The sequence below is a fragment of the Dama dama genome, chromosome 28 (genome assembly GCF_033118175.1).
Source record: "Dama dama isolate Ldn47 chromosome 28, ASM3311817v1, whole genome shotgun sequence".
Taxonomy (NCBI): domain Eukaryota; kingdom Metazoa; phylum Chordata; class Mammalia; order Artiodactyla; family Cervidae; genus Dama; species Dama dama.
Genome location: NC_083708.1, coordinates 13,931,317 through 13,957,647, shown reverse-complemented (window position 1 = coordinate 13,957,647; position 26,331 = coordinate 13,931,317). Strand labels below are relative to the sequence as shown.

At 39.2% G+C, this 26,331-nt stretch overlaps 1 pseudogene; it reads left to right on the top strand.

Annotated features, from left to right (window-relative positions):
- LOC133048021 (uncharacterized) overlaps window positions 1–26,067 on the top strand; it is a 62,775-nt pseudogene extending 36,708 nt beyond the window's left edge.
- The last annotated feature ends 264 nt before the right edge of the window (window positions 26,068–26,331 follow it).

Sequence of the window (26,331 nt, the reverse complement as noted above, 5' to 3'; positions counted from 1 at the left end):
CCTTTCAGCCTTCCAAGCCTATCATTAACATCTTCAATATAGTGATTATGCAAATTGGTGACAACAGTGAGATAGATGCAAAAAGTCTTGAGATCAATTGTGCTTACATCTCTGTGGAGGAAGTTCTGGGATAATGGAGGGCAGGGGAGTGAAACTGTGGTGCCCAGCTGCTTTGCTGACCCTCTGTGATTTGAGCTAAGATCTTAATACAAGTGAGGTAAGATAAAAAAATTTCTGTGAAGAATAAGTAATATGCATTTATTCTTCAAGGTAATAAAAGGTCTGACTATCTGCATAAAAATTAATTAATAATTAAAACTTACAATGCCCTAGTAATTTCCTAACACAATGACTAGGGACTCACTAAAACCTGGGGCATGATAGGAGGTGGAGGTAACAGAACAAATCTTACAAACAATATAAAGGTTTGAATCACATTAAAAATCATGTGATGAGCTGGGGAAGGCAGAAAATGCTTGAAGAAGGAAATGACCATCGCAATCTAGTTCTCAAAGAAAAGAAGGGAGTGGATATTTCAGGAAGGCATTAGAGCCAAAAAAAAAAAAAAAAAAGAGTTGCAGAAATAAATAAAAGAGAAGTTAGCATATTCTAGGTATGGTATGGAAGCCTTTGCAAATTAAAAGAAAAGTTGATAAATTATGTGTTCATTTGTTTATATTTTGTCTTGCTCCAATAAGGATTCATGGCCACTTATGAGAATATTAGATTGGTGTCTTATTGTATAGGACCTTAAATTCTGGGCAATAGAATTTATTTTCCAAGAAGGATGTTGATCATAATTGAGTTTAATGAATTTCCATCTTTCAACAAAGTGTGAATGACTGAATGTAAAGAGAGTGCATGTATACAAAAGCAGATGAACAAAGATTGATCTCTGGGGCCACCTTTAAGAGGGATAAACATCTTTTCCATCTATAGTAAGTAAAGCAAATGTGTTTGTGTCTATCTGTAGTACAACATTTTATGTTGACATTTGTGAGAGTTATAAATATTAATGTGCTTGTGAATAATCACTCAGTTGTGTCCAATTCTTTGTGATCCCATGGACTGTAGCCCACTAGGCTCCTCTGTCCATGGGGATTCTCCAGGCAAGAATAATGGAGTGGGCTGCCATATGCTAGAAAGAATAGGTAAAAGCAGGCTCCAGACCAAAACCATGATGTCAGACATATTGGTCCACTGGCAGGTGACCTAAGTGGAGCAAAGGGATCTCAGGGGACCATACCAAAAGAGGACCAAGAATACAGCTCACCTTTCCAATGTCTTCATCCAATGCATACTCCTTGAATCCTGTGTGTCTTAGAGGCAAGCTAATGGAGTGGGTGTATAATCTCATCACAGTTTTTCAAAAACTCAAACAGTGCAGATGAAGAGATCAATTAGAAAACCACTGACATGTCCAAGTAAGGGTAAATGAGGGGGGGAAGCTGGAAACAGGATAAACAAATACCAGATGTATTAGGAAGAGTTGGCTGGACCTGGGAGATATGGGCCAGATGTGGGAGATGGCAGGCATCTAGAGAATCCAAAGACCAGGGGTTTTGGATGATGTTGATAGTAGGATGGCAGTGTTGTTAGGGTATAAAAGAAGAAAAAAATGAATAAGGAAATCTGAGAAAGGACCATTAGTTGCCTACCAAGAGATCAAATTGTGCTCTTAAAAGGAGCATCTTCAACTGCTTGTGGGAAACTGAAGCAATACTGCAGAAGGATAGGAAGGGAAAGGTAGAAAGTAGAGGCAATAAAAGACAATAAATGTAGACCACACTTGAGAATTTTTGTGAAGAAAAGGAGGAGAATGGATAATAATTCAAGAGATGAAGAACCAAAAAACTTATGCAAAGTCAGAAGAGAGTGATACTTCTGGAGGGAAGAAATAAAGGCCCTGGAGGAAAAGGGAGTGATTGCTGAAGTAAGGCATGAAAGAATTGAGAAGTAACTGAACCCTGAGCATATACTGACAGAGTCCTAGAGAAAGAATAAGCAGCTTGCCTCTGAGAAAGAACAAAAAGTTTGGTGAATGCATATGCTGAGATACTCTGAGAAAGGGAGTCACTTCAAACTCAGTCCAAATTCTCTTAAGTCTTTATGAATGGTTGTCGTTAATAAACCAACTATATCAAGTGTAGCTCATGCATAACAATCTTATGCTTCATTTGAATTTCTCATTTACATGATTTTGTTTGAATTCTGCTTCACATCTGATGCCTTGTCTCTATGCTCTATTTGCATTGGATTGAGAAAAAATAGATTTAAACAACTTAAAGTGAGAGCCGGGAGTCATAATGATGAAGTAAAAAAAATCACAGTAATTTAGGGACTTGCTCACTGCAGTAAACAAAGCCAAGAGGAACAAAGACTCTGTCTTCTTTCTAACAAAAATAAAAGAGGAATGATGAGGTTTCAGACTACAAAGGGGGATATTTATGTTCACTGACATCATACTGCAAACTTGACACATATCTTCAGAGATGCAAGTCAAAACTCTCTGTGCAGTGCCAGTCCAGGTAATGAGACTCTTAAGAGAAGCCTGAGAAGGAAGAATGTAGTAGGCATGATATTGGTAAGTAGATTTCTTCCATATCAAATCTGCTCTATTTTTATAATCTGCTTGCATATTCTGCAGGAAGTTAAAAGTTTGGTTTCTCAGACCCTTTTCTGCTACTGTTCTGGGCGTGACTCAGGCTCTGCCAATCAGATGAAGGTGCATAGGACTTAGTTTCAAAACTGAACTAAATGGAGAGAGACAACACTTAAAATATAGTTAACTGGTGCTGATTAGCAGACAGTGGATAACTCTGAAATATACAGTTCTGGCAGTGACTTCCAGACTCCCCCATCAGAGGTAAGATGCTATGTTCCTGGAGTAGAAAAGGAAGGAGTTGTGGAAATCACATACAAGAAGTTAAGTTGTAAAAAAAAGGAAGAGAGTATAGATATACTAAACTTTCAAGAACATGGAAGTGAAGGCAAGGTGAGAAACATATAAAAACTTGTGGAGGAATCAGTTCAGGAGAAGGATTTTCTTCAGAGGGTGAGGAGCTTAATACTGGAGATAGACTGAGATGGGACTCTCCCTGGAAAACCCATTCTGCCGTGTTGTTCTGGGGTTCATTTGGAGGTCAGCACAAAGCCTGCTCCTCCGAATAGTCCAGTGAGTTTTAAGCACCTATGTCTCCATATTATAGCCCTTTGTGCCAGTGGTTTCCAGAACCTGAATGATACAATAGATTTGTTGCTGTTGTTCAGTTGCTAAGTTGTGTCTGACTCTTTGCGACCCCATGGACTACAGCACACCAGGCTTCTCTGTCCATCACTACCTCCCTGAGTTTGCTCAAACTCATGTCCATTGAGTCAGTGATGCCATCCAACCATCTCATCCTCTGTTGTCCCCTTCTCCTCCTGCCCTCAATTTTTCCAGGCATCAGGGTCTTTTCCAACAAGTCAGCTCTTCACATCAGGTGGACAATGTGTCAGAGCCTCAGCTTCAGCATCAGTCCTTCCAATGAATATTCAGGGTTGATTTTCTTTAGGATTGACTGGTTTGATCTCCTTGCTGTCCAAAGGACTCTCAAGAGTCTTCTCCAGCACCATAGTTGAAAGGATCATTTCTTTGGTGCTCAGCCTTCTTTATGGTCCAAATCTCACATCCATACATGATTACTGGAAAAACCATAGCTTTGACTATATGGCAAAGTGATACAGTGATAATCTCTGCTTTTTAATACACTGTCTAGGTTCATCATAGCTATTCTTTCAAGGAACAAGCATCTTTTACTTTTGTGGCTACAGTCACCATCTCCACTGATTTTGCAGGCCAAGAAAATGGAATCTGACACTGTTTTCACATTTCCCCCATCTATTTCCCATTAAGTTTTTAGATGTTGAGGTTTTCACTCTTTTCATAGGCTATGCTAATTGACTATGCTAATCTTCACAAAAGATGCCATGACCTTTGTTTTTTTGAATGTTGAGTTTTAAGCCAGCTTTTTCACTCTCCTCTTTCACCTCTTTAGTTGGGAGTAAACTGAAAAATATTGAGGCAACCAGAATGGCCAAGGGATGTCCCTTGGTAAAGGGTGCTGAAAATGAAGGGAGTTAGGCCTCAGTAGCAGGACTCACTAACAGAAATCAAGATCCAAAGGAAAGGGGGACCAGGGACATTTCTGTCTGTGAAAAGGTTTACTGGTTCTGGTTTTGAAAGAGCTATAACCAACAAGATAGTCTCTAGAGCAGAAACATCTCTGACATGTTATCTTGCTATATTCTGCCTGGAGTTGGAATGAAGGACCATGTCAAAAGCCCCCAAAGATCACTGTGGATCCACTATAAAGGTTGAAACTATAAAAAATTAATAAAGTAAAATCTCAATTAAATAGATTCGGGGGGACTTCCCCGGTGGTCCAGTGGTTAAAATTTTGCCTTCCAAAGCAGGGGGTGCAGGTTCCATCCCTAGTCAGTTAGCTCAGATCCCACACGCCTAATGGCCAAAAAAACCAAAACATAAAACAGAAGCAATATGGTAACAAATTCAACAGACTTTAAAGATGGCCCACCTATAAAGTAAAAGAACAAGAAAAAGAAAAGAACACCAAAGAAACTTAGAATCAACTGGAAAGAAAGGATTAGAATGGGAATAAAGGACTTCCTTGGCACTCCGTGGCTAATACTCTGGGCAAGCAGAGTAAAGGGCATGAATTCAAAGCCTGGTTGAGGAACTAAGATCCCACATGCCACACAGTGTGGCCAAAAAAATAAATAAATTGAAATAAATACATTAAAAATGGTCCACATGAAAAAGATTTTTTCAGAATAAATGAGTAAATAAGTAGAGTTGGGAGATCAGAAAGGGGAGCTCCCAAAAGCTGTGAAGACAGCAGAGCCCAGGTAAAAGAAAGAAGACTCCTCTTCTTTCCTGGCAAGGACTCACAATGAAAAGCCATGGACCCTTTGTTTCTTACAATTCTCCCACCTTCTTTTCCCCTCTGTAAAAGTCTTCTCTGTCTCATGCTATGCAGGGGATTTGCACAGAGCTCACAATGGTTGCAGATCCCAAAATTCAGTTCTCAGTCAATCCTGAATAAACTCATCTTCCCTAGAGAAATATCTGGCAGTCTGTTTCAGGTCAACATTTTGAAGGTGCCAAAGGGGTGCAAAGAGGACCTCCACAAAGGCTCTATCGCTGGTGAGCAAACAGGGGAAGTACTCACAATTGAACCCATTGCCATTCACTGTTTTTCTCACTAATCCTAGAGCTTGAAGTTATGTCTTTCTGTCTTTCACGTGGATCTGAATTCACACCCCTCTTTGCATTTGAATCTCTTCAGATTTTATTCCAATCTATTTAAATTTTTTTCTTTCTGGTTAAGACCTTGTTCTGTATGCGGGTACTTGTTTAGCATTTCAGTCTGATATTCAGATCAGACTGTTTTGCTGAAACTGATTAGCCTTAACCCATTCCTTCAGCACCAGGGATTGTTTCTCTAAACTGCTGGTTTTTCAGCCTTTAGCTTATTCCTTTAGAAGGGATTGTCCTCAGGAGCCCGGCTGAAAAAACCTTCAGGCTGGCTCCTCTGAAACTAAGCTCTCTCCTTAGGACTGACTGAGATTAGCTTGCAAAATTGAGCTGTTTGTTCTGTAAGCTGTTTAAACTATTTGGAAATAGTTCTTTAGAGGGAAAATCTCTTAGAAATGGAATCCCACTTATCTAAGCATTTCATGGGTTCCCCCCCCCCCACACACACACACAAGGATTTCAGCCTAGTTTATGCGTTAAAATTGTGGTTCTTTCACATGCCCATTCCTAACTAAACTGACCAACCTGACCAAAGGCAATTTAGAATATCAATCACCTTTACGGGGAACATTTGAAATTTCCAAAATTAATTTTTTTTTCAAACGGAACTGACTAAAATGACTAAAAAATTTCCAGGACTGAGTAGAATTCTTATCTTGATTGTTATTTTAAGGCTTCCTAACGTCGGGAGTCTAAAATTTACTCTGAAAAATAAAATTTTAACAATAATGGAGAATAATATGAAGAATAATGTCATTCCTATAAAGGAATGACAAAATGGCTGCCTAAGCCTCAGGCTCCTCTTTCTTGACTTCTTTTTCTCAGGGCTCTGCTCTGGAGCCATCTTATCTTCTCTCTCAGCTTCTCATGGTCAAACTTCACCTCCTGAATTATCCTTCTCTTTCTTGTCTAAGCTGTTTATGCCTCCTCCATAACTTCAGTCCCCCCAATATTAATTATCTTGCCACACTTCTCATTTTCTCTGAAACTCTCCCCACTTCCCTCTTGTCTGAGCTTGTCAGAACCTGTCCCTTTAAAGGGACATTTAAAATCATTAAATTTTCCGATATAGAGAACAAGCTCGTGAGTAACAGAGGGGAGAGGGTAGAGAAGAGGGGCAAGGTAAGGGTAGGGAATTAAGATGTACAAACTATTAGGTATAAAATAAGCCACAAAGATATATCATACAACATGGAAATACCAATATTTTATAGCAACCATAAATGAGGTGTAACCTTTAAAAATTGTGACTCACTATGCTTTACATCTGTAACTTATACAATATCATATAGCAAGTATGCGTCAATTTTAAAAATAAAATAAAATTTAGCCTTCTGAGACTCCAGAGGCCAAAGCTTTTAATTTTTTATATTTTCTGGACTAAAGCTGAGAGTATAGTTGAAGATTTTCTCAAAGTAATCAAAGATCTTCACTGATTTAGTGAGGAATTTAGTAGTCATTCAAACTTATCAACCTGGTTTCTCTGACTTATATCAGCTAATTTGTAGCCTTGTTAGTAAAGCTCAGGCCCAGTACAGAATGGAAACTGCTAACTGGGAAAATCCCATCACAACCATGAGACCAGCCTGCTAACTTGTTATATAAACAGGCTCAGGCAATGACTAGGTGACTTCATTGAGCAATTCCTTGGACTTTTCTATTGCTTGTTGATTTGAATAGAGTTTAGGCTTGCATGCAAAAATATGATGAACCTATCATGATAATTACAACTGACTTTGGATAGATTTTAAAGAAAATTCTGGTCTTCCTTCAGACATTGATTTTTCACCCTGGTAGCTTTTAACTCTATGTTTATCAATGAGCTGAACAGGGACCTTTCGTTTCTAGTAAAAAGAACCAGGATGAAATGGGAAACTATGTCCACTCCAGAATTAGTTAATATGGCAAATCTAGCTCTCTTACACTGTAGATGAGTCACCTCAAAGAAAGATTGTCAAAATTCTTCATCTGCAAGTTCAGCAAATAAAGGCACCTGGATAAAACCAAAATTCATCTGGTTTCTGCTATTACTACAAAGAGACAGGACATTGGAAGGAAGATTATTACAAACTTAAACACTTCAGGAATCTTCAATCCACTAACTAGAATTTCCAATGTCCTCCTACTCTCAGTAATAGGGCTCCAAGGAACTACTGGTGTGTGCATGCTAAGTCGTTTCTGTCATGTCGAACTCTGTGTGACTGTAGCCTGCCACGACCCTCTGTCCATGGGATTCTCTAGGCAAGAATACTGGAGTGGGTTGTCATGTCCTTCTCGAGAAGATCTTCCCAACCCAGGTACCCAACCAACACCTCTTATGTCTCCTGCATTGGCAAGTGGATTCTTTACCACAAGCACCACCTGGGAAACCCTGGGAACTACAGGGGCTCTTACCAATCATGCCTCCTAATGGGCGTGGAGAAACATTTCTCCAGATCAGGGGTGAATCTCTTCTAGTCCTAAATGACAGCAGAGCCACACTCTTGGTGCTCAGTCCCACTGTTATAAAACAGTCCCTGCCTCCAAGTACTAAAACAGTATAACTAGCAGGGATGTCTAATGAACCTCAAGAGGGCTTTGTCTCTGAACCTATTCCCTTTTGTTTAGGCTCTTTGAAAGATACTCTCTCCTTAGATCCTCTATCTTTATTCATTTATCAAGCTGAGATTTCTTAGAAAAGTATGAATGCCTTGAACCAAATGCCAGAATTTCTTTCTTCTGAAGGGAGAAATAATTTTAAAACTTGACAGTAGTCATAAAAATAACTGACCAAATGAATTAAATGACCCCTTGACATTTTTAATTTGTTTCATCTCTAACAGTACTAGAGCAGAGTCTGAAAATACTGATAACTGGTTCTTCTTAGGTCAGCTACCATTTTGCTTAGGGCTTTCCGGGTGGCCCAGTGGTAAAGAATCTGCCTGCCAATGTAGGAGATGCCAGAGATGTGGTTTCAATCCCTGGGTTAGAAAGATCCCCTATTTTAACAAATGGCAACGCATTCCAGTGTTCTTGCCTGGAAAATCCCATGGATAGAGGAGTCCATGGGGTTGCGAAGAGTCAGACATGACTGAGCATGCATGCACCACACTGTACCATCTTGCTTATGGGCAAAATCTCCAAATGACGTTGGCAATATTCACATCATACCTCCCATCAAGACTCAAATAAACCCCGTTAAACCTCTCCCCAGGATTGATCGATACTAATAAGTAAAGAAGCCCTTCAAGGCATAAAACCCATAATAGAAAACCACAGGCTCAAAGTCTCATTATCTTTGTACTAAACCCCTGGAGCACTTTACATTTTACCCCTGAGAAAATCTGAGGACTGAAGGTGGAGATTTGTCCAGGATCTCAGAGCAGTAAACACTGTTTTCCCTTGTCACTCTGTTGTTTCTAACCCTCATATGCTACTAACATCCATTCCCACCAGAAACAAATTCTTTACTATAACTGATTTATACAGTACATTCTTTGGTTGTTGATGGAATTAGGCAATACCTTCACTTTGCCTTTTTGCCCTCACCTTGGAAGAAAAACAATTCACTGAGACAGTAATGACTCAGGGCTTTACTGAGAGTGCTTATTTCTTCCAAATCTTGAAGATTTATCTGCATGATATAAAGTTCCCTAGAGATATGCCACAGTACATAAGTAACTTTGCTTCTTTGCTCTCTTTCTCAAGCCTCTTCACAAGAAGACAGCATCTACTTGCTGAAGCTTTTAGCCTTAAAAGGAAATAAGGTCACCAAGAAAAAGTACAGATTGCCTAAACCCAGGTTTGATCTTTAGGGCATCTGATATCAGAACACCTATATCCAGACAGACTTCATTGTGTCCTAAGTTTCCCAAAACCCGATACTAAGTGCCAACTTTATAGTTTTCACAGTCTTGCTGGTTATTGCCAAGATTAGATTCCACATTTCTCATTTATGGCCAAACATCTATGTTTTACCAAGCAATAACAACCCAAAACAAATTTTATGGAAAGAATTAAACAACATAGCCTTTGAGCTATGGAGAGCTTAAACTAAAGGAGAGTGTGATGAACCCTCCTGTCCCTGGGTGGTCCAACTGTCAGATTCCCCTTTTCCTTTTTGTATATGAAAAGGAAGGGGATGTCCTTTGGGTATGCATCCAAAAACATAATGAAAACCACCATCAACCCATCAGGTAACCTAGCCTTCAACTGGACAGAGCTATCTCCTTGCTTTAGGGCCATGATGGTCACTAAGGCTCAGTTAAGACCAATGAAGAAATTGTTGTGAGATCCCCTTTAACCACTTTTGTACCTCATGCAGTAGAAGCTCTCTTGAATTTTCATCATACTCAATATTTCTCAGTCAACTACCTCACCTCCTAGGAAGTCTTTCTGTTAACTGTCCTTAAATAACTATTTTACATTGTGGTAACCTTAAATCTGCAACTATTATCCCCAGTTTAATCAAAAAAGTCCCTGGTGACTGCCTAGTGCTGACAAACACCTCTTGATTCTTTGTGGCAATCTACGGGAAATTCCACTGGGCAATACTGACTTCTCATGGCTCACTTATATTTCTTATTTAAAAGGTGACAATATAAAAAGGTGATTTGCCAGCCCAGGTGGGATGCATGAGACAAGTGCTCGGGCCTGGTGCACTGGGAAGACCCAGAGGAATCGGGTGGAGAGGGGGATGGGAGGGGGGATCGGGATGGGGAACACATGTAACTCCATGGCTGATTCATGTCAATGTATGACAAAACCCACTGCAATGTTGTGAAGTAATTAGCCTCCAACTAATAAAAATAAATGAAAAAAAATAAAAATTAAAAAAAAAAACATTCAGAGAAAAAAAATAAAATAAAAAAGTAAAAAATAAAAAAAAAATACAAAGGTGATTTGCTTTTACATGCTGTGCTATCACAACGTTTTCTGATGCTGTTGGGGCAGCATACCTACTATCAACATAAACAGTGGCATTTTGTCCTTGGCTAAAACAAACCTGTATAAAAGCATATGATTCAGCCTGTTGGACTGAAGTAGCCATGGGTAAAGATGCTGCCCCAGTCAGACATGGCTGGAGTGACTTAGCATGCATGCATAAGTTCTTCAGTTCACATGAACTGAAGCCTTTCCTTGCACCCAGGCTACTTCTTTTTTTTTTTTTTTTTTTTTTTTTACCCAGGCTACTTCTTGTTCTGTGGCTAACACCCTTTTGGAAAAGATTATCCCTTCCTGTGGAACTCCTCTGGAACATCATATTGATTAAGGAACCCATTTTACTTCACCAGGTACTTTGACATGTCTACACTGCACAATGAAGCTGGTTTTACAGCACTTTCACTATGCTTACCACCCTCAGTCCTCTGGTTTAAACACACTAATATATTGGAATCATTAAGAACCCATTGGCAAAATTTGCAGAGGCCCTCCAAATACCTTGGCCAAAAGCATTGCTGTTCGTTCTTCTACCTGCCAGATACTCCCTTTTGGAACTCAAGCTCTCACACATTGAGATAGTCACAGGATACTAATTGCAACTGGCTCCTGCTTCTTTTGACCCACAACTGATAACAGAAAAGCTACTCCAAAATTGCTAAAATGTAGTTATTTCTGTTAAAAATAATCATGCTTTGATAAAGCAATCATTTCATGGTGCTCCCTTGAACAGTGAGCATCACCTTATAACCTGGGGATTTCATCCATTAGGAAAGACACCTTCAAAATCTCCCCACATCTGTAGAAAGGCTTCTATCAGGCACTACTAATCAATCCTTGTGCTGCTAAACTCCAAGGAATAGCTGTGTCTTGGATTCACATGACACACCTAAAGAAAACATCAAAGATTGACTAGAATAGCATATCATCTGGTGACCTGAAAATAAACATTTCCTAGAACTGAAGGAGACAACATCTGATGGGCCAGCTTTACCAAGACCAGGACTGCTGGAAGTTTGTCACTAAATCTCTAATGATGACATAATGCTTCAGATGATCTCCATTGTTGATGAGACATAAACATTTTAAATAAAAAGAACCTAAGAGTTCTCCCTCCTACCCCTTCTTTTTACCCAAGTTAATCTTAATAGGTTTCCAATTTGTACTTTTCCTCTGATGTAAGACCCTACTCAGGAAAGATCTTTCCTGAAATTGAGGGACAAAAAGCTGATGAAACTAGAAAATCTGACTCTTGATTAACCAAGCTTCCAGAGAAAGATCTTGGTCAAAAGGGGGAAATGCAAAAATTAATTAACAGAAACCTCAATTAAACGGAGTTGGGAGACCGGGAGGGAGCTCTCACACCCTGTGATGATAGCAGAGTCCAAAGAAAGAAGAAAGACACCTCTTCTTTCCTGGCAAAGGTTCAGCCAATGAAAAGCTATGGACTTTTTACTATACCCCTCCCAATTTCCTTTTTCTTTATAAAAGTATTCTCCTATCCTTACCACATGATGACTTGCACATGGTTCACCATGGTTGCAGACCACAAATTGCCACTTTCTGCTGATTCTGAATAAACCAATCTTTTTTGGAGAATTATCTAATTGTCTATTTTCAGTCGAGAAGACAAAAAACTAGGCATTCCTGAGAGAGTCAATTCCTAAGTAGGCTGATAAGAAGTCTGGGGTCCCGAGGAAGAGAGAGGGGTCTGGAGTTCTCAAGGAGGAGAAAAGGACAAACGTTTTTCTTTCTCTAAGCCTGGAGCTAATGATTACATGACAAAACAACTCATCTTGCTCAAGGATACGTTTTTCCTTAGACTCTGTAGCAATGATTATATAACAACAATGTATCCTGCTTGAAAACGTGTTTCTCCTTCTTAAGAACCTTCTGAATAATCCTGTCATGGTAAAGTGTATGTTGTGGGAGTAGGTCTGGTAACATCTTTCTGTTGTTTGTTCTAATCCTGTTATCTTAAAATGTATACTGTGGGAGTGGATCTGGTGAGACCTTTACAACCTTGAAACATTCTTTTGATTTACTGTAATAACCAATTGAAAAAGTATATAGCTCCCTTGCTAAGACTAGAGAGGGAAGCATTCTCCATCCCCCTTCTGACGTCTGTGTCAGAAGCTTTCTCTGTCCTCTATTACTTTAATAAAATTCTGCTACACAAAAACTCTTAAGTGATCAAGCCTGGTCCCTGGTTCTGAAGCTAAATCTTCTTCAGAGATCATGAATCCAACACCATCACCGTAAGCTATCATTCCCTTACGGGAAAAAAAAAAATGGTGCATATGGTGTTCAGTTGTTCAGTCATGTCTGACTTTTTGTGAACCCATGGGCTACAGCACACCAGGCTTATCTGTCCTTTATCATTTCCCGGAGCTTGCTCAAACTCCTGTCCATTGAGTCAGAGATACCATCCAACCATCTCATCCTGTCAGCCCCTCCTCCTCCTGCCTTCAATCTTTCCCAGCATCAGGGTATTTTCCAATGAGTCTGTTCTTTGCATCAGGTGGCCAAAATATTGGAGCCTCAGCATCAGTCTTTCCAATGAATATTCAGGATTGATTTCCTTTAGGAATGACCAGTTACTATATTAATATTTCTCTCCCTCACTCTTTGTCATGTGCTCTTTCTTTCTGAATTATTTTGTGTATCTTCCACTTACATAAATTTAAGTCATTTCTTATGACTCATTTGACTCTCTGAAGCACTCATCATGGATGATTTCTTACTTTTTCTTTATCAACTGTCTTACAGGACACACACTCTCAGTTCTCTTCCAGCACACTGTCTACAACTTCAGTTTCTACTGCTGATTATTCCTCCTCTGCTCAACTTTTAACTGATGGAGTGCCCCTGATTCAGTTTTTGAATCTTCTCTGTTTATAGTCATTCTTCTCACTTCCTAGGTTATTTTAGCCAACCCTGACGTGTCAAATGCCATTAGTATGTTCATGAATTCCAAATTTACATACAAAACCCAGAAGCCCTGACTCTTCCCCAATTCCAGCTTTGTTATACAACTGGCAACTCAATACCTCCATTTGAATATGAACTTTTGACTTCCCAGTAACACTTTCACTACCTCTTCTGAAACCTCCCTTCCTTCTCCAGTCTTTCCCGCCTAATTAAAGCACCTCCTATTCCCTGTTACTGCTCCCCTTCCTTCTCTTTGGAGCCCCTAACTATCTGCAAATCCTGACATATTTTATCTGACCTAACCTTCCTGTCACTTCCTATCCCCTTTACTAGCTTCTTTCTCTTCATAGAACCTTTAACTATATAAATATTTATGCTTGTATGTATATTTTGTTTACTTTTGAGAAAAAAAAAGCAAACTAACAACAACAACAACAAAACAAGAATATGAGCTTGTCTCTTGCCCATAGTTATTTTTCTAGTGCCTAGAACTGGACCTCATCCATAGTAGGCATCACAAATACTTGTCTGATTAATGAATGGCTGAAAGAAAGTAAACAAAACAAGGCATCAAGGAAGAGTTCTCTGCTGCTTTTGATGTTACCTAGTTTCATCCCTCTAGTACTTAGAGTATCACTTCTTGCTTGCAATAGAATTACTCACTGAGAGAATTTCAGTTAATATGTTAATATGAAACTATTAACATAACAATAGTAATTGCTTTTTACTAACATTTTAAGCTCTTATTATTTTATATTTCACAGATATTATCTGCAAAGTGAGTAGGGTAATAGATGCACTTCTATTTTCAGGATTCCTAAACACTTACCAAAGGCACTGTTTCCCAGATAGCTATCAGCTGATTTCCAAGGAAATTAAAATCCACATAAAAAAATTTTTGAACTTGTTTTTTTCTGCATTATTCTTTGTTGCTGTTGCTCAGTTGCTAAGTCATGTCTGACTCTTTGCAACCCCATGGACTATCACCCATGAGGCTTAGACTTTGTCCATGGGATTTCCCAGGCAAGAATGTTGGAGTGGGTTGCCGTTTTCTCCTCCAAGGGATCTTTTTGACCCAGAAATCGAAACTTCATTTCCTGCATTGGTAGGAGGATTATTCACCATTGAGCCACTGGGGAAGCCCCCTGCGTTGCTCTCAACTGTCTCTTAAAAACAATCGTCTCCTCATTTTCTTGAAATAGATTATTTATTGATTTATGATCAATGTCCTAGAGCTTTGAACTTCATCATTTATCATTTATTATGTCACAGATTGCCTTGGCCCTCTTCCCTTAGTTGTACCACAAAAACCCATAAGATATATCTTTTGTCAGGTCAGTTTATTTCTCTTCCTGGGTTCTTGTCTCATCACAACAAAAATTTGGAATGATGGACATAAGCGTTTAAAACAACAGACAAGTTACAGCTCAGTTCAGCTCAAACAGACAGATCTTTTGTGAGACAGACACTCCCAAGACATGGGAGCAGGCTGACCCCAAAGGAGTCCTCCTTCTTCTTGGCTTCCCCTTTTTATATTTCCTTTCTCCCCCTTTTGGCTATGTCAAAAGGTGGCTTGTAACCACCACCAATCAAAGAAAAGTGAAAGCAAAGTCACTCAGTCGTGTCCGAATCTCTGTGATCCCATGGACTGTAGCCTACCAGGCTCCTTCATCCATGAAATTTTCCAGACAAGAGTACTGGAGTGGGTTGCCATTTCCTTCTCCAGGGGATCTTCCTGACCAGGGATCGAACCCAGGTCTCCCACATTGCAGGCAGATGCTTTACCTTCTGAGCCTCCAGGGAAGGGAATGTAAATAGGCATGTGCTCAAGGCAGATTGACAATTGAAAGTTATAAAACAGCAAGCTCTGTTGTTTTTGTCTTCCCATAATTCAGTCTGTTTAATCAGATGCATATATATGTAGAATATTTACAAACCCTTAATTGGCTCCTAGCTGCCTAAGAGAAGCCTCTGTGGTTAGCTTATATCTAAAAACCTAGGGGTGCATGTGCAGGAGCTGGAAAAGTCTCTGTGGTTATTTTTGTGGCATATCTGTGCGCTCTCCTGGGATCAGTTGCCTCCTTTTTAGCTAGGCCACTAGTTGTTCATGCCTAACTTCCCATCTAACACTTTTAAAGCACTTCTTGCCAGTACATTTGATCCACACTAGTACATGTGTAAAGTGGTTTTTTTTAAAGGCAAAACTACTTTTTTTCTAGAACCACCAGTGCCCTGAGCAGATAAGCCTATGTCATGAACAATCATGTTGTTCTGTGCCATGAACAATCATGTTTTAGAGACATCTACAGGTAAAGAAGTCTGAAAGCAACATTAGAAGGGTCTGTATGCCTTCCTGGCAAATGATTTTCCTGAGAGAATTTGGTTGAAAAGCCAGTCTCTCCACTGCAAGCTTATGGGAGTTTCGGGGGAAAATACTCATCACTGAACTGTTAGAAAATCCTTAAGGAAGTGTTTAAAGAAGAAAAATCGAGACCTGTAATCATGGAAAGTGCTTTAAAAGGAAAAATGTAGTCCCATCTTTGAAACAGCAAGCATTCTTTACCCAGAAATTATTTACATGCTTACTTTCTGCAGAAAATGATGGATGCTAGCTGCAATTGAGTGATTAAGAAACTATTAATGAACAAGGCCTAGTGTTCTAAATGCTTCTCTTAAATACAGCTTGCTAAATGGACAAGAATGTGTCCTTTGTGAGAATGGTTCCTCTTGTTTATCTTATGCTAGCTACAGAATATTAACTCATCAAAACTAAATTTATTCAGATTTTACAAAGTTCAAATAAAGTTAAAAGTAACTTTTATCCTCAACAGGAGAAACTTAAAGTTTTCTTTAAAAAAAAAAAAAACCTAGATATTTTGTATATGACTTTAATTTCAGCTACACTTTTGCTGCAAAATGCAAATACTTGGGTTGAGAGCATTACAGATATGAGATCCTTGATTTGATTGTTTTCAGCTGAGGTTATTTTGACATTTGACTTTGTTCCTGTAAACCTCCAACAAGACAAATGTTATTCTCCATTCTGCAACTTTTTATCTCTATATGAGTGGGAACGTGTTATACCCTGAAAGGTCAGAGCCTTGAGAAAGGCCTATTCTGTATGTTTCAGGTTACAGGCAACTTTCTTTTACAAAAAGCGCAGAGACAGCATAACTAACGCAAGCAGCAGAGCACAAAGGTTAAGGTAAAAGGAAGAGATTTAATATGCAGTCAGATTTGTTCTCCTGTGTTACACTACAAAAGACAGGATTTCACTGTCCAGTTCTTTTCCATGCTTCTCCTTTCTTCCCCCATCTTTTCCCCTACTTGCCACAATGCCACCAGTCCTATCAATGTTCTCACATCAAGGTTTCTTGTGTTTCATAAAAGGAAAACCCTTCCTCTAGTGCTGTAATTAACAGTGAATGGCAGACATCAGGCTTCCCCATCGGAAGAGAAGACGCTTTAGGATTGTATGGCTTGGCAGCCAGCCATAAAACAGAATAATCCCCAGAGCGAAATCAGCACTGCTTACTTTCTCTTTTTTCTTCTTTTCCTTCTTTTTCCTTAAACCACTTTGTATCTCCATTATTTTGATGAAATATGTAAGCATTTCATGTAACCTTTTTTTCTGTTTTGTAGTTCATGGCAATTGCTCCCAAAAGGGTGAGAACTGTGTCATTTGTGTCTCTTATCCATCACTTGGCATATTACATGGACTTCATGAATATGCTTCCATGAAGACTTTTTGGAACTTTACTGTTGAAAATCTGATTTGTACACATTTACCAAAGTACCTTAGAAACTCTAAAATCTTGGCATGTTAGTCAGAGCATATAGTCTACTATCCTCTATGGAAATACTCCCTGAAAATCCATTTTTTAAAAATGACTCCTGTGACCAAAGCCTGAAGACTTTTCTTCTTCAGTTTCTATAGAAGTTTCCTCTTTCTTCAATCAAGTAGGCCTGACACGTACTCAGCATCTGCAACCTTCCTTAGCCTGTGTTCTTTGGAAACACACAGTTATTTCGGACTGGATTCAATCCTAACAAAACTGAAATCTTAATATAAAAAAATCAGAGTAGTTACAAAGGGGAAAACTTTATGTAAGATGCTTGTAGTAAATTGTCATAAGTTTTTCTCTCCAAAATATACACATTCCCCTCCCATAGTTATTTTTTAAATTGTTTTGAAAACTGCAATGAACACCTTATAAAAATGTAAGATTATCCTGCCTTTTTATTTAAGATTATCTTGCCGTTTTATTAAGGAATGCTAATATACATATTGTTGATAAAAATTCAAAATTTAGTAGTACAAAGCCAATGATTAATAAACTTTACATGGTCCAAGTTTTTTACATTGTTACAGCAAAGACTTCAGAATTATTATGGTAATAAACTAATAGCTGAAAAAAATTAAAGTTAATATCTATATTAATAGCACAGAGAATATAAAGCTAAGTTTAAAAGCTGAATTAGAATTAAGCATCGGTTAAGTATGGTAGCTCAGGAAGAACTTTTTTCACTTCCACATACTTCACAAAATAACTGTCCTATCTTTTTTCACTTTTTTTCCCCCTTTCTCCTTAGTCTCTGGAATTATGTTCAAATCAGTAGTTTCTAGATTTAGAGATTTGACTGAACAGAAAAATTACCTTTCATTGAGAGAAAATTGTGTTACTTTTGTGCTTCAACATGTTATATTTACCATTTTTTGTTTCAAAATCTTTCCAAGAATGCGTCTATTGCAAATAACGATGGAATCTCTACCTTAAGAGTACCAAAGGGCAGGCCTGCTTGTTCTTTACTATGGAAGATTCAAGTTCCCTAAGTTCAGGGTTCCTCTTCTCTCATACAACTCTGCATGTGATTGTGTAATCTGGTCCTCTGTACATTTCCCTTCGGACTTAAGAAACTAATGTACATGTACTGATACCCAAGCTGCATGTTTTATTACGAAAAATAAAATCATCTGTCTCTGAATGAAGAGTTCTTTGTCGTCACACAACATCCATAAAACTACAACATACTTTTTAGCTTGCAAGTATAGTAAAATCTCAGAACCTTCAGAGTTCTCAGCAATTTTTTAAAATTAAGACCAAAATAATTGCCAACTCTTTTTTCCCTAAATTTTAATTTTAAAAAATAAAAACTTCTACCATTAACTATCATCATTCTTATATATAAGTAGTTAGAAAATATATAACCTCGTAATAAAGAACAGAGCAAGAAAAACTTGGTCGAAGACTGGTAACCTCCCAGGCCAAAGACAACATCCTACATAGTGTTGCCTCAATGTCAGCTCTGCAGAGACCTAAAGAGTAGTGCTTCCGCAAGTTCAGAAGGCTTTTGAGTAAAACATGTTAGCTTCCCTACAGGAGAACTGCACAACTCTCAGCAGAGCCTTTCATAGTCACAAAGGTAGTTTCTAGCAACAGTGAAGGAAGAAGACATGAGGACCGCCCAGAGATCAGGAAAGACACTGGCTTCCCATCCACAAGGCTCAGTAGTCTCTGAGATGTAAAACACAGAAAAAAAAAAAAATCCTGTAAGGATGGGGCCTCCTGCCATCTGCTTCGTCTACTACAGTGGCAGAAGCAGGCAGTCATTCTGGGGAGCCACAATATCAGGTGGCAAAATTCCTCCAACTTCTGCCAAGTCTAACATTTGGTTATAAAGGAACAGCATCTGGAAACACTTTCTTATTCTACTGGATGGTATTACATATGGACAGTCACTTCAAATATATGTTGAAAAGTCAAAGCTTAAATCTCCATCAGCATTAAGGAACAAGGAAGAAAAAGGAAAACTTGGCAAGATTTTGTTCCTAAAATAAGCATTCTCTACTCTAAATCCCTAGAAGGAAGTTTGGAACCTATCTCAATTACTCCATCTCTCCATACAAATTGGACTCAGTTGTTCTTTGGAGCCAGTTAAAGAGCTCCTCAAATCAAGCAATGTTCTTCAAATTTTGGCCATTATAGTTAGAAGTAAGGCAAAGCTTCCTTGTTGCATCTCAGATCCTCCTTCAATGTCTTTTGTCTCTGTTCACATTGCGTAGCAAATTCAGTGTAAGGAATCTGACCCACTAGTAACGAAAACAGTAGGGAAAACATCTAATTATGATCATGATTGCCAACGACTGACTTCAAAAAATCAAGTTTCCAAATTCTTCAAGCTTGATAATAGCCATTACTTCCTATTTGTCTCACCACACCACATTTTTCCTCTTATTAAGTAACTCTGAGCCCCATCTATGCACTATTTCCACGATTTTAAGGTTCCATTCCACAGACAGTCAAGTTCTCTTTCATGGGAATAAAGTCCTGCTGCAGAAGCATTCCTTTCCAGAAATTTGGCTCAGTAACTTTCCACCGTAATTGTTGTTCATGTTCCCATGCTGAAAAACTCCCTGAGTCTGGAAGAAGGACACAGTCCTTGACTCTTCTGATATACAGAATAAACAAGTTCTACATTTAAAAACGTTTGACTGGTAACTTGGAGATAACTTCCTTAAATTCTTAGACTGAAAAAGTAAAAGCAGGAAAGTTTCATTGGAAAGACTTTCCCTTTGTAGTTCCAAACTTCTCCAATATGGCTAAATCCAGAATGCCCTTGGAACTTCTCCAGCCTTCAGACTTGCCTTTCCCTCCATTCCTGCCCTTACCTCCCCGTTCCTAAATTCCAAAACAGTTTTCTCAGCGTAGGACCTTGGCACCTGCTGTCCCCTCTGAACAACACCTCACTGCGGAGGTCATCTTCTTCCGGAAATCTTCCCTGGTGCCTAGGTTCAGTGTATTCCAGAGCCCACTGTAGCTCTTCTGTCTCACCCGATCATCACATGTGTGTGCTGTAATTTCTGGATTCCCTTCCTTAATTTCCTTCTTGCCAAGGTTCAGTGAGGTCAGGGATTTTCCAGGAATTAATGCAGCGTATGACACCTGTAATCACTTAATAGATATCTGCTGAAGTAATGAATGAGTAAAATTTTAAACCTTGTTTTTGCATTTGAGTCAATCTAAAATAAATCTGCTTACACTCAGTTGAATATAATTCTCTTTCAGTTTTGAGGAGCTACAAAATAATCAAGTAATACATTAATCTTATTGTATTTCACTAAAGAAATAATAAGTAGCCCAGAAAGTCAGTATTAATCAAAATAAGTAAGGCAGACTCTGATTTGATGCAACATGTTTTTCTAAATTCAACAGAGTATAGGTAGAGTAGAAATAGACATCCCAGCACAGTATATTCTTTCTGTTCTTAAAAATGTTTTTAGTGAAGAGGAGGGATTCAACTCACGTAAAAATGCAAGGCAGTTTAAAATATTTCCATAAAACATCTTCATTAATAACAGACTTTTCTTTCCAAAATACTAAAATAACTTATTTATCTGTACTACAGCAACATATGTAATGTAGTCATCATTTTCTTATTTAAAAAGTGATTTATTCCTCAAATAAGAGTATGTACTTAACTAGGCTTATGCATATACTTTATTTACTTTATTTAAAAGAAAAATATTTTAGAAAAAGTTTGATAAGTTTTAGCCTAAAATAATAAAGGATTTAGAAGCCATAAATTTTGTTTAAATGAAACTTTTACTATTCTGGAGTGCTGACAGAAGCATATACTACTTTTGATAACAGCAATATGGCTCATCATTTATTGTATATCTTATGTTTATAGAAGAAAATGGAGATCCAATTATTTTAGTTCCAGCTGCCATAAAAAATTACCTTAGACTGGGTGGCTTATAAATGGCAGACATTTATTTCTCACAGTTCCGGAAACTGAAGGTTCAGGAAGAAGATTCTACATGGTTGGGTTCTGGTGAGGGCACCTTTCCAAGTTGCAGGTGCCAACCTCTCTGGACAGCAGAGCAGAGCAAGCTCTCTCCTGACTCAGATAAGGGCACCAACCAGTTCATGAGGGCTCTGCCCTCACGGCCTCATCTGACCGTCATCACCTCCCAAAAGCCCAAACCTCCTAATATCATCATCACATTGTCGGGGGAATGTTTCAAGATAGGTTTGTTGTTTTGTTTTGTTTTGTTTTTTATAAACTCACAAAGCCACTCACTGGGGGGAAATAAAGTGAAAGTGTTAGTTGCCCAGTTGTGTTGACTCTTTGTGATCCCATGGATGTAAGCCCACCAGGCTTCTCTGTCCATGGGATTCTCCAGGCAAGAATACTGTAGTGAGTTATCATTTCCTTCACCAGGGATCTTCCTGGCGCAAGGATCGAACCCAGGTCTCTTGCATTACTGCCAGATTCTTTACTGACTGAGCCACCAGGGAAGTTTATTTAACCAAAAAGATAAAACATTAATAAGCCTAGTGATTAATAAAGCTGCCATATGATTCAGCAAACCAAAATTCAAAAAGATACATACATCTCAATGTTCATTGCTGCACTATTTACAATAGCCAGGACCTGGAAGCAATCTAAATATCCCTTGACAGAGAAATGGTTAAAGAAGATGGGGCACATATGCATGATGGAATATTACTCAGCCATAAAAAAGAATAAAATAATGCCATTTGCAGCAACATGGATGGACCTAGAGATTCTCATACTGAATGAAGTAAGTCAGAGAAGGACAAATACATATGATATTGCTTATATGTGGAATCTAAGAAAGTGGTAGACATGAACTTACTTACAAAACAAACAAAAATAGAGTCACAGATGTAGAAAACAAGCTTGAGGTTACCAGGGAAAGAGGTGGGATGCGAGATAAACTGGGAGCTTGTAATTGATACACATAGATGACTATACATACAGTAGAGAACTAACGAGACCTACTGGATAGCACCGGGAACTCTACTCAGTAAGAGGGGCTATACGTATATGTGTAACTGATTCACTTCCCTGGATACTTGAAGCTAATACAACATTGTAAATCAGCCATACTCCAACAAAAAATTTTAAAAAGAGAAACTCCTTAATCTAACAGTGAAGAATAGTTTGCCTTTTTATACCTAGAGAATATGAAAATCCTATTTGCAAGAGCTATAAACTCTAGTGGTAGAGTATTTCTCTCTCATAAAACTTCTCTAAGGGGGAAATGCATGTGTGTGCTTGCCTGTGTGTATGCTAAGTCACTTCAGTCGTGTCCGACTCTTTGCAACCCCATGGACTGTAGCCTGCCAGGTTCCTCTGCCCATAGGATTCTCCAGGTATGAACACTGGAGTGGGTCACCATGCCTGCCTTCAGGGGATCTTCCTTACCCAGGGATTCAATCCATGTCTATTAAGTCTCCTGATGCTGGGAAAGATTGAGGGCAGGAGGAGAAAGGGACGACGGAGGATGAGATGGTTGGATGGCATCACCAACTCAACGGACATGGGTTTGAGTAAACTCTGAGAGTTGGTAATGGACAGGGAGGCCTGGCATGCTGTGGTTCATGGGGTCGCAAAGACTTGGACATGACTGAGCGACTGAACTGAACTGATTAAGTCTCCTGCATTGGCAGGTGAGTTATTTACCACTAGCACCACTTTGGAAGCCCCGTGGAAAATGTCAGTTGTGATACCTGATATGTGAGAGCTAGGCTTTCATGAGGAGGCCTTCAGAAAGAGCTTGTGATAGGTAAGCACATCTGACAGACCTGGGAAGGATGGTCTGAGCCCCCACACTGGCCTCCTGCATGTCTGGACCAGAATTGACAAATGCATTCAGCCTCCACACTTTTCTTCCTTTACAGATCAGCATTTAGCTGCCATACTCATTCTGATATCTGACATCTAGACACATTTTATCAAATCTGAAATATCCTTAGCCAAATTCCCTTGCCTGTTGGACCCTCTAACTTACATTTCTACTACCCCAACCATTTTCTACCTTCTTATCCATGCCAGGGTTGATAGTTTTTACTATCCACCTGCTACCACTAGGCCCCAGACAGAAAGAAGCTGTCAATGAAACATGTTTCTAGCCAATGTTTTAAACACTCTAAGCTAATTCATTCTTCCAACAAGTGATTTATTAAGAGTCTACTGTACGCCAGGCACTATAAATGAACAAAGAAACAGTAGGTAGGAACAGGTGTTAAGTTGAAAATAATACAGAGCGATACTACAGGTTGGGTGGTTAGGGAAAGTTTCACTGAGGTGGGACTATTTAAGCTAAGTTCTAAATGATGGGGAAGAATCACCTGCATGAAGAACTGGGGGAAGGAGAGAGGCCTTCACAGCAAAGGGAACCTGTATGCAAGGCCTTAAGATAGGCATGAGCTTGGCGAACTGAGTAACAGAAAGAGCATCATGACCAGAACTCAGGGAGATTGTTGGAGAGAAGGCTAAATGCATCTGGAAAGTTAAGGTGAGGCAAGGAAGAAAAGGTAGTATAGACTGGAGTGGATGCACTTGGATTGTACTCTAAGGGTCATGAAGGATTGTAAGAAGTCAAGTGACCAATATGACCTATATTTTAAAAGATGGTAGGGTGCTAAAGTAGAGTAGAGGGGGTCCATTACAAACCCATTGTAATGGTTCAGGCAAGATGCATCAGTAACTTAGACTAGAGTGGTAACTGTGGAGATAGAAAAAGGTGGGTATGATTTGGAGGTAAAGGTGGCAGAACTGGGCTTCCCTGATGGCTCAATAGGTAAAGAATCCACCTGCAATGCAGGAGATGTGTGTTCGATTCTTGGGTGAGGAAGATCCCTTGGAGGAGAGCATGGCAACCCACACCAGTATTCTTGCCTGGAGAAGCCCATGAACTGAGGAGCCTGGAGGGCTATAGTTCTAAGGTCACAAAGAGTTGACCCCAACTGAGAGACTAAGCATGCATGTGGCAGAACCTGATAACTGGTTACATATAGCCTATAAGAGGAAGAGGATTCAAAGGTGACCCCTAAAGTATTTAGCACCTAGGTGCATGATCATACCGTTTACTGAGGTAGGTAAGTCTGTGAAAGCAGTGGTATACTAGTAAATGTGTAACAACCAGCTCTTTAGAGGAAAAATCTCTTTAGAGGAAAAATTTGTGTTTCATTTCAGGATGTGGATACTCCCACCACTGCCTAACTCATTCTACAGACATGACATCAGTGAATGAGAGATGGTCCCAAGTCAGCCTTCAGGACCTGGGAGAAGTCTGCTCCAGCACATCATTGTTGGAACAAGTTTGAAAAAGGAATAAAATCAAGAATTCTAATGTAGTCTGGACTAAAGTTAAAAACCGTGTTAGATACCCAAGAATCAAGACATTAATTACATTTACATATGAGATCTAAGTGGCAGTTTTTGCAACCAAGGTACCTAGACTACCTTATTTTAATTCCCTACAGAAATATCTTCACCAATCTCTTTTCTCTTTCTTCTCTCTTTTTCTGCTCTTATTTTAGTAGCGGCTGTGTAAATTTCTGTGTGTGTGTGCATTAGTTTTCTATTGAAATGAATTCCTACAAATTTAGTGACTTAACATAAACCCATTATCTTTTAGCCATGTAGGTCAGAAGTCTGACATAGGTCTTAGGACTAAAATCAAGGTGTTGGCAGGGCTGTGTTTCTTTCTGGAAGTTCTATGGAAGAACCCACGCCCTTGCTTCTTCAGTTTCTAGGTACCATCTGTACTCCTTGCTTTATGGTTCTCTCCCTCCATCCTTAAAACCACGACAGCAAATTCACTCCTCATTGTGTCACTCCGACTCCTCTTCTACCCCTCCCTTCTACTTTAAAGGACCCTTCTGATCATATTTAGCCAACCCAGAAAATCAAGTATAATCTCCTTGCTCTAAAGTCATATGGTTAGCAACCCGAAATCCATATGGAACCTAACTCCTCCAATCAAACATATTCACAAGTTCCAGGGAATAGGAGGATGTAGAAAGCTTTGGGTTGTTCATCTGTCTACCCTAATATTCATGCATGTATGCACACACAGGGATTAATGTTCATGTGTTAATGTTTGCATATCTGTACATATTGTCTATATATGTTTTAAAAGCAAAGTTGTATCTATACCTTCATCTGTTTCTGATACAAAAGCCCACACATTTTGTCTACTAGAATTTTGGTCCTGGAAGAATTCTTTTCTGCAAGAACAACTTCCATTTTCAGTTCAAAAATACTGTGAAATCCATTATGTCATCCTTACCTTGATTTCCAAGAATCTCAAAGCTAAATTTAAACCTCAGATGTAATAACTTACTCATCCCGGATAATCACGACATCTATTTACCCTCCTCAATTTAACTTCAGATCTCTATCTGAGTGTTTGCTGATAATTGAGCTGTATTATATTTATTTCATACTGAGAACCACCTCATAGGGATTTTTTGAAAGTAAGTTTAAACTTTTAAACAATAATAGATTTGAAGGAAATCTCAGGAAAGCAAAGTGACAGCATTATACATTTCTGAGCTCCATGTAGACCACAGCATTAAAAACCAAGATGTGGAAAGCTAAAAGCGTACAGTAATAAGACTCCAAACCCCTGAGAAGGGAAAGAGCGTTCACACCAGCTTTCCATTTTCCACCGAGTGCTAAAGCATTCCAAGAAAATCAAAATGTGATAATCCCAGTCAGATAGAGTATCCAAAAGAAAAAAAGAAAGAAAACTTTCCAGACGGAGCCCAAGTGGCCGGAAGCTCTCTCCTATGAAACTTAAAATTGCCCCCAGGCCTTGCTACTCCCCGACCTTCACCCTTTCCTAAATACTTCACCTCAGGGCTCACAGGCACCTCTAACGATTTTAGAAGAGCCATTGAGCGTGAAATACTTCACACACATTGAAAGCCCCCCACTCTCCAGGGCAGAGTTACCTCCATCTTCTGCCTCTGGGTGATCCCGCACCCCTGCATGAGCTGGACGCGCGCCAGGAAAAGGCTTGTAACCGGGATGTGGAAAGAGGCCGCAGATGTGTGTGCACGGAGGAGCAGTTCTGACTGCCGCACTCTCCACCCCAGGGACCAGCTCACCCTCTTGAAAACACTTCTTTTCAAACACAGGAGGCAGAACTGAGCTCAAAACCTGGAACCAAAATCTACAGGATGTGGCCTTGGGCAAGTCACTTAGGTCTCAAAACGTAAGCATCCTTGTCACTGTTATTAACACAAAATAGAGTTAATAACAGTGTCCACCTCACAGATTTCCTGTGAGGAAGGAATACCATGGTGTATACAAACTCCCTAGCATACCTGCTGATATGG